Genomic DNA, 10,733 nt, shown 5'->3' with positions numbered 1-10,733 from the left:
GATTAGTTGTGCCACACTTAACAATTGTGTTTCAATCCATCAACCCAATAGGCATTATCACATACAAGCTCTTTGGTTAGTGAAATTCTCCCTCTTCTTTTTATGCAACAAGGTTTGTTATTACCAAACCTCACACTACCACCATCATAATCTTCAAAATGTTCAAACTTAGTTTTATCACTAGTCATATGATGAGAGCAACCGCAGTCTATGATCCATGTATCACTTTTTCTCACATGAGAGATTAGTGCCATCTTATCTTCCTCATCATTATCAAATTTATCCTTTATAGCAATGTAAACAATTTCATCTTCACTATTATCAGAATCCTTAGAATCCTTAGCCATGAAACATGTTTTCTTACCTTTGTCCTTGAATGATTTGAAGTGTTTGAAATCCTTTTTGCCATTGCACTTGTGAACTTTCTTTTCATCATTGTTTTACTTGTTTGGGCACCTAGCTGCAATATGACCAATTTCTTCACATGAAAAATAGATTAAAGGAACTTTACCTTTGTTTTTTCCTTTGCCTCTAGAATATTTCCTTGCAAGTAGAGCTTGAACCACTTCAAGATCACTGCTAGAACTCTCTTCTGATTCTTCTTCATTTTCTGACTGAGATTCCTTTATCTTCTTGCCTATTTCCTTGAGTGAAAGCTTAGCTTCAAATGCTGATTCAATGTTCTTGGAAGTTGGCATGTAGTTATCAAAATTGTCTAGCTCAAATGAAATCAATCTTCCTACTATGGCTTCTAAATTTATCTTATGATTTGCTTCACATCTTCTTTCTTGAATTGCAGAAACTCTTATTGCATAAATGGGAAGCAATGTTCTAAGAACTTTACTTACAACTATTTCTTCCTTGATATCTCCTCTAGAAGCTTTGATTGCACTGACACTTACTTTGACTCTTTCAACATATTTAGCAATGTTCTCATCTTCTCTCATTTTCATCTAATCAAATTGTCCTCTTAGATTGTCTACTTTGGCTCTTCTCACATTGTCATCACCTCCATAGATATCTTTTAGCTTGATCCACATAGCAAAGGTAGATGTGCAGTCCTTGACATCATCAAATTCTTCATAGCTTAGAGTAGATGCAATATCTATCATCATGGTGTTATGAGTCTTTTTCTCGACAATGTCATTGATAGATAATGTTCCAGAAGGTGTTGAGTACTCTTGGTCAAGGTATATCAATCCTGAATATCCAATGGAAGCTAGATGAAGTCTCATTAGTCCCTACCATGCTGAAAAATTATCCATGTTAAGCCTTGGAATTTCTCTCTTGTAAGACATCTTGATCTTTAGCTTAGATCCTTGAAGTCTTTCCTACATGCACCAAAAGCTCTGATACCAATTTTTGGAAATATAAATGTTTTTTTTTTCAGGGGGGGAGAGGGGAATCAGTTACTACAAAAATAAATCCACTGATCCCTTAGATTTCATATAAAACTAATTACTGCTAACACTTGGTAACCATACAAAATTATGTAACTCATTAGATGTAGTGTATGTTATATTATTATTGATCTTTAAAACATGCATGCATAAAATAAATAAAATGAACACAAGAGACACCAAATTTAATGTGGAAACCCAATATGGGAAACACCACCAAGTAACTAGTTACTAATTTTCACTCTTATGAAGTGACCTCTATTAGGAGCCAACCCGGTTAAAGGTTGCCAAACACACTATTAGGTGTGACCTGGTTAAAGGATTTAATCACCCTGCTAGGAGTGACCTTGCTAGAGGACTTTAGAACAATTAAATAGAATTGTAACCTTGTTAGAGGATTTTCAAAATGGTTGTTAAACCAACTTTGTTGGGAGATTTAGAAATCACTGCTACAATGATGAGAAAGTAATAATGACTTGACCTGAATGAGATGCAACTTTATTGATGATACAGATCTCTGTTCTACTTCACTAGACCCTTTTTTATTAAATATAACTTTGTTTCTCCTCAATTATATCTAATCCTTCTCCAAAATTCACTCACACTTTCATAATCAACACATTTGAATGTTCCCTCATTCATTCTTTTGAATTCATAACTCGACCTATCATATATACCTTACAAACAATCAAGTTGGCTCAATTACAAGTTACAATTAGCAATAAACATTACCTCTACCGACTACAATTATTACATAAAATAATTAAAATTTATTTCCCAAAACAATGAAATCCTTCAGTAGTTGACCTTGCTTAGTAAACACTACTCTAGAAATGATTTCTAATGTTAACCGACTGAAGCTTGGTGAACACTAATAACTCTACAAAATCCTATGGAGACTGAGTGAACTTGGTAAACAGTGACTCTCCTTCGCTAACCTTGTGAGCTCAATCACTACTGAATTCTGCCATAGAATCCTTTAACACCTAAGTGAGCTTAGTAGAAACTATTTCCACTACTCGGTAGACTCTAAATTTACTTAGCTGACTAACTAAACTTGGTAGACTCTGTCTGCCAACTGACTGACATGACATTTGTGTAACATCAAAGACAACACTCAATTGGACAATTGTATCCAACACAAGCTTGGGAGAAGACTTGAATACATTCCAACTCAAGAGACTTGAGTTTCTTTTCACCTTGGATTAAAATTCCATGGTTGTCAATGCAAGATACCATTTTGTATGTCTATGGCACTTTATGCAATTTATAAGGAAAAGTTTCTCATTAGGAAAATTTGGATTTTTTAATTTTTTTGGTCAAGAAAGCCTAGGATTAGGTGGTTTTATTTGGAACCTTTTCCATGTCCTAGAAGTGGAATCAAGTGAAAAATACAAAAAATTGCACTTTTTTTTGCAAAGTTGCATTGTTGAAAGTTGTAAAAGTTCCTCAAAATTGCAACTTGGTGGAAAATGGGTTATAACTATTAAAAAAATTGGTTGTAACCTTGTAATAGATATAGGAGAGATAAACACTTCATTTCTAAGTGTTTTCTTGTTCAATTTATCACATTTTAAGTGAAGCAAGGTTTTTAGGACAACATTTTGGTGCATTCAACAAAGATGGGCCTCTAACTAAAATTTACTTGGTTGGAATTTTATGTCCACTTAGGAAATTTTTAGTTAGTAGGGCCCTCTTTAATATTCCAAGGTTCCAAAGTTGGAGGATGTGTTTTGTGATTTTTCCAACAAAGCCCTAGGTTTAGTGCCTTGAGGGATTTGACCTTTTGTAGCATGTTGATTTATTAATTGCAAGAGTTTAGAAATAAGTTATTTTAGTGTTTCCAATCATTGTTGAGCATTTATCTCATTTCCATGACCCCATTTCCTACCGGTTGCTTTGTAAACCAATCATATCCTGATCAAGTAGGTTTGTGTTGCCTAGTAAAGGAAAGGGAATGTTGGAGTGGGACTAGAACTTAGTTCTTTGGGGTTTGAAGTAAATTTGAAAAGGGTATTCAAAAACTTAATTTTTTGTGGGTCTTGTTTGGAACTTTGTGAAGTTATATCCAAAAAGCCATTTCAGGAGGGCTAAAAGGGGCTCATGGGGCTACTAGGCCAAATTTTGGTTTGAGGATTTGTGCAATGTGTGATTCAAAAAAGTGGTGTAGTCTATGGTAATTAGGTTCCTTAAGATAATTTAACATATTAGAACCCTTGGGAAAAATTTCTAGGGTGTTTCCTAGTATTGATCTAGTTGTGGGAGATTGTTGCAAAACCCATAAAGTGGGCAAGATTGGTTCTTTGTCCTTGGACTCTTGGTGAAGTTGGAGAGTGTGTTTCTTTGATCCATTGGAGGATTGAAGTGTGCTAAAACCTTGTAAGAAGGTTGAAGATTTCCTAACCAGTTGGTTGATTGCAAGAGTGGGAAGCCCATTTGAAGCTTCTTAGTTGTGCTCTCTACATCACTTTCCTATTTAGTTCTTGATTTGCAATCATCAATTGATTCATTTTTTCCAATTGCATGGTTGCAATATTTTACACTTATGATGTCTTCTCTTCAAGACTATTATCTAGAAGTCTTTTTTCTTCTTCAATCATGGCTCTATCTTCCTTAGCTTTGTTTTTCATTTTAGTCATCTCACATAGCACTATTGATTGTGATTCTTGTTCCCTTTTGAGATTCCTAACTTCTTCATTTAGGGCACAAATATTTTCCATCAGATCTACAATTATTGAATCAAACTCTCCTAAGTTTCCATCTTGAAATAGTCCAGTAGTATCTACTTCTTGATATTGAGTGTCTTCTTGTTGAATAATTATCTCTTTCCTTCTCTTTTATAAATATTTTAGTTCATCTCTTGCCTCCTTGAGCTAATGTAGGGCAAGTTGTATTTCAATCTTCTAGTTCTCAATAGTCTTTACCAATTTGTAGACTTCTATCTTCAAGAATTTACCTCTAAAGCTATCAAACTTTCCTTCAAGAGAATAAAGCTATGATACAAATTTTTGGAAATATTAATGGGAAATTAAGTCTTGAGAGAGGGGGCAGGGAGTGGGGGGTGGTGAATCAACACTTAAAACATTTGGCTCTAAAATATATCGACATCATCCATCTCATAACTTAACATATAAACTAAAATAACTTAACAATGCATCACATCCATAGCATAAATAAATAACACTTAACACAATAAATTGGTTACCTAGAAACCCTCCAATGAGAAGGTAAAACTAGGGTGGGGATGACACCTAAAAATCTTCACTATTGTAGTTGTAAAGTGTGACCAATTATGGGTACAAAGTATTTGATCATAAACTATGATCTACCATGTGAGGGGTCTACCCTATCAAAAGCTTACAAAGCCTTTTAGGTCCTACCTTGCCAGAGGATTTTAACTCACAATTAAGTAAGAACCGAGTTAAGAGATTTACAAAAGTCTATTAGGACTACTCTATTAGGAGATTTACTCTGCATCACCTATTATAATGATTCGACACCATGATCCTTCGGTTGACACTCTATTGCTTAATGTTAGATCTTCTCTTTGCTGGTTATTTCTTGATCCTTCTAATAAGATCTATCTTTCTTTAACCTTTCACTACTTGTCTCTGTTCCTCATAGACTAGTTTTTCTTTGCATAAATCTATCATATAATCCATAGCCACCATGAATTCTCTCTCTGCACTTAGAATTCAACTCCTCATAGACACACAAAATCTTTAGGGTTTTCCTTCCTTAAATAAACATTGGTGGTGATGGGCTAGGTTAGAATCAATGGTTGAGGTTGATTCATATTGCCATCTAAAACTTCCCTTAATTTGATTGGTTGCATGCACTACATAGGGATTTATAATATGACTCAATCCTTATCTTCTATAATTGAAAAATAATGTTTATGTCAGCTAGAAATGGTTTACATAGTAGTTTGTGCCATTACAAAAAACTATGCCTTTGACAAGTTACTCGGCATCCAAAGACTCTAATGCTTGACCTTCATTGTGTTGTTAATGATGTAACTCATCTTTTGAATAGCTCAACACTCACTATTTACTCGATACTTGAATCACTCGACATGTATATACTTCTCATCACTAGAGTGACTCAACACATAATATCTTCTTGACACATACTAGTGCTTGACACTAACTAGTCATATTTCTTAGCATGTACTATCTAGCAACTTATGCTCAACATGCTTTGATCACTCAAGTCAAACTAATTTCTTGACTTCCTCTGATCACTCAGCATGTACTACTCACTTGGCTTACATTGTAATTCTCCTTGAGAATGACTAAGTGTTTTGTCATTGCCTTGTGAAAACCAAAATGAGATCAACAATTATAACAATGTCCCTCAAATCTAGGTGCAGTAGATATGTTGTTCATCCTTGATCTACACTCATGTATTTGATGTCTTTGCTTCTTACAATTAAAACAATTACTAGTAAATTTAGGTTTAGGGTTTTGCATATCAGTCTTACCTCTGCAAATGTTTGCAGTGTGTCCAAGTTTATCACAATGATAGCATATAAGGTTTCCTTTTGATTTTGCATTCCTTATCTCTTCACTCTTGGATGATTCTCCTATTTTAATAGATGAATGTTTCTTGATATGTCCTATTCTAGAAGTACTACTAGATGACCTAGGTGATCTCATCAAGTCTTCAAAGTATCTTAATACTTCACTGGGCTAGTTCATCCTTTCCATAAGTTCTTTCTTAGATCTTAACTCATTCCTTAGCAGGTCACTCTATAATCTCAAATTTTCTATCCCTATGTGTTTCCTATTCAATTCCAAATTTGCAAGAATCAATTGATTCTTCATGTCTAGCTAAGTGTTTTTAAGCTTTTCTACATCAAACGACCTTTCTTTAAGTCTAGTAGGCAATTATCTTTTTTCTTCTTCATATTTCTTCTTCTATTCAGTCACTTCACATAGCCTTACTAATTGGATTTCATGTTCTCTTTTAAATCCTCTAACTTCTTCATTCAGGATATTGTTCTTTTTTAGTATATTTGCAATGGCTACATCACTTTCATTAGAATTTTAAGTGTCAAGCAATCCTTGTGTATCAAATTATTCATAAAAAGTGCCATTTTTTTGAATGGACATATCCTTTCTCTTTCTTAGAGATTTCCTTAGTTCCTCTCTTGCTACCTCAAATTTCTACAATATGAGCTAGATGTCAATATCCTTTCCCAATTTGTAAGCCTCAATCTTCAAGATTTGAACTCACAAGTTGTTAGACTTCTTTCAAGAGAACCAATGTTGTGATACCAATTGTTGGAAATTTAATTAAGAAACTAAGATATTGAGGGGGGCGGGGGGTGTGGTGAATCAAGATCTATAAAACTTTCATCCTTCAAAAAAACTTTACTACATTGACCATATTGACCTTCTCATATCTAGTTTATGCATAACATAAATTTGAAAAATCAAATGTTGTAATAGATCTAACTATCAATCACATCCATGAAATGTAAACAGATAACACAAAAGATTTGGTAACCCAGAAACACTTCAAGATTAAGGTAAAACTAGGGTGGGGATGACACCCACAAATCTTCACTATTGTAATAACAAAGTTAACTTGTTAGGGTTACAATGTTTATCACTTTTAATGATCTACCCTATGAGGGGTCTTCTCTTTTAAAATATTTTAAGACTATTAGGTCTTACCTTGATTAAAGGATTTAAAACTAACAATGAAATAAGTACTCTATTAGGAGATTTACAAAGGTTTGTTAAAACCACTCTGTTAAGAAATTTTCCCTGTTTAATCTATAAAAATTGATTCAGTACCCGTTCCTTTGGTCTACACTTATAATTTTTGATTATAAATCTCCTCCTTCCAATCTCTAATCTGATCACCAATTTGATATATCTTTCTTCTATCCTTCACTACTTCATTAGGTTGCTAACTTTGTTCACTTCACAACTTTCTCTTGCAACATCAAAAACTAACTCCTTTACACACTTCGCACAATTCACACTTTTCTGTGATATCTCACTCTATATATCAAATAAGTTTTGGCTCTACCTATTGAAAGATATATGTAGAGTCTTCTAGATGCTTCCTTTTTGTCTCTTCACGTGATTGGTTGTTCATCCCTCATAGGGATCGATGATCCATGTCAGAATTTGTAACAACCTCTATAACAAACTCTACAATCATTAAATGTCATGTCCATGTTGGATGGAAATATTTTACCTCAAAGTTTGTATCATTCAAGACATTTTTGTTCTCTCTATGTTACTAGGTACATACTACCTTTGATGATCACTCGTTACTGTTCTTCCTATTATTTCTCAACCTTAACTTACTTAGCTCCTTTTGCATAACTCAACATCTATGTGCACTTTCTACTTGGCATTTACTATACTCGGCTTATACTAAAAGTAATTGGTAACCAAAGACTTGTTCGAATCCTATAGAGCTCAACATAGACATGTTTATTTACAAGTATTTATATGATTCAGCCTATATAGAGTAACTTGGTCATAATGATGACCGAATGATTCTACATTATATATGACTAAGTGTTTGACACTAATAAACAACAAGACTTAGAGATATCAACAATGAGGTCATCTCTCACTCTTGGTGAAGGTTGATGGTATCTCAAACATCCTAGGTCTTCCTTGTTCAACTAAAAAATAGATTCCAACCTATTTCAAATTTTATATGTTTGAAGGGCTATGATCAAAAATCATGTCATTTCAGGATTTTGAATTGTAAAAATTAATTTAGTTGGATCCTTTCCTCAATTAATATAAAAGGTGGTCACCTTCCTATCTTTAATCCTTACATTTACTTCCCTATATATAATTCACATAATGAATCACATATTCATGACTTTGGCATCAAATCCAAGAGAGGACCACCAATCTTGCAAGATGTATGTCTCATGCTTTAGCCCTTTCCCTCAGCTAGATTTAGTCAGATAGACTTTTTGGGTTTGGTTTCTTCTATTGATCTTTGAAATTTAATGGTAGAAAGTGACAATGATTTTCTCCCCTTATATAGGTTAACAAATGGAGTTTTCAACTCAAGAGTATCCCATTATTGGGCATTCTATCATGATTTTTGTTGGCAATGTGATGGGAAGCTTTAATTTTTTTTTAATTGACATTCTATATTGTGTCCCTTACTTGTCAAAGTATAATATCTTCTTCCCCATTCCTACATTCATGTGTTTCTTTTTTGAAATATGCATCTATAACACTATATAATAGGCCACAATCAACATATTAGTAAAGAATATCATGTGGCATCATAGTGGTGAATGGTGAAAGGAAATTAAAATATCCTTCTTCCCCCCTTTGCAAGTTTAAACCTAGATTCTTATCCCATTCTACTAGTCATGATTGTAGAATTCACACAAATATTATATGAATAATATCATCCACATTTTTAATGAGGTAGTAAAAGCACAAACCTGTGTCACCCTTTTATAAAGGAAAAGGCTAGAAAAAGTATAACTATTCAACTTTAGTGACATAAAAATGGTATTACTATTTAAAAATTGAAAATGAAGTAAACCAATAAAATGTGTAAAAATGGATAAAGTTTAGGATTATTATTTTTAATCAAAATTTGGAATCAAAATTGCCATATTTTTCAAATTTTAAAGAATAATTATTTAGTTGCTAAAAATTATTTAAAATTAGGGGTCTAGTTCCCCCACAAAATTATATGAAACTAAACATTTTCCCCTTTGATCTTAGATTATGTTATAGATGACATATATAGCTAGATCATTAATAAATAAAAATTGGTTTTCAACCTATATTATCTCTTTTATAACAATTCAAATTTCAACTAACCTGAAATTGATGGTTTTCATCATCCACCACATTTTTCAAAACAAATCTGTTCTAACCAAAAGAAAAATGATACATTTTGGAAGAGGACTGTCTCTTCTAGAACACCATTTTTTTTTAATTAATTAATTAATTAATTACTATTTTTTTCTCAAAATAAAAATCTTCTTAAGTGTTAAAATACGCACTTGTAATATTTTTTAATTATAATATGCTATATCTAATTTAAACACTATAAACTCTATATGAGAATATTCTTGACTTTGAGCTCTACAAAATGGTGTTTATATGGTATTAAAAAATATCATAAAAAAGAGTAATAGTTATTGAAACATCAATTTTTTGAAATAATTGTATTTTTTTAGTAATTGGACCCAAATTAGTATAAAACGTGCATTTAATGAAAATTTCCATTTGGGAAAGTGTGAGAACTTATATAAGTTAGCTATAATGAATTTATCTAGATAATATTCCCGAATAAAATTGATTTTAAGATAGAAATACTCAAATTCAATCGTTCTAATAAATCAGATTGAAAGGTGACACAACTTTGTACTTTTACCCTAAGGATTTTCAATTCATATTCATCTAACTAATCATATTCAACATAAGAATTTAAATTGGATTGATAATTTTGAGTTATATTTCTTGCAACATCTTCCATTGACATATAAACTTTAGGGATTCTAAGCATGCTCTACACTACACAAAATATTTATCATGATAATTTTAAAATGTAGTTTTTTAGATGCATTTCCTTTACAAGTGCATTGATTAAGGTACCATAAAATGGTCCTTTTTAATCTTGTAGTAATGTTAGATGTATTCATCACAATAGGCAAATATTTGCTACCTATTTTTTCTAGTTCTTGTCTCTTGATTTTAACATTTGAATATTTTTCCAAAAATAATACTCATTCTAATTTGAAGTATGATTTGGGTTGATAAAAGAACCTAACCTCTACTATTGTTGTTAAGATGTGTAAGTTAACGATGTGATAAAACCAATGACCAAAAATAACATGTCTCTGATTCTTGTGACTACATTAAAGATTTATTTACATCTAATATGATCAAGTTCCTACTAGTGTGTGAAACACCCCTTATAATAGAGTGGAAAAAGTAATCCAAACTATTAAATTGATATTTCTTTGTCATCCACACATGTTTTTGGGTTTCCATGCAAATATTAATTTTCATTTTGATATTTAACTTTGCAATTTATTTCCATTGAACAAGTAGAAACTGTAAATGGTTTTCTGCAAGCTTGAATATATAATAAAGAATATTAATCGATTAATTAGGCACCTAATGGTCCTCTTTACATTACATCTAGAGTTTCTCATATTCTTTTTCATGGTATTTTGATTGATCCTTCTAGCGCTAGGAATGTGATTACTAAATATTGCCTTTTTAACAAATAATTGTATAAAGATACCTACGATAGAACTCTAGTATAGGATTAAAATTTTAATGGGATTCTTTATCATCCTCAAGGTTCTATCAC

The sequence above is a fragment of the Cupressus sempervirens genome, chromosome 4, assembly GCF_028749045.1.
Source record: "Cupressus sempervirens isolate cs-2001-9-10 chromosome 4, ASM2874904v1, whole genome shotgun sequence".
NCBI lineage: Eukaryota > Viridiplantae > Streptophyta > Pinopsida > Cupressales > Cupressaceae > Cupressus > Cupressus sempervirens.
The sequence above is the reverse complement of the archived record's forward strand: the minus strand, read 5'-3'. Positions refer to the sequence as shown.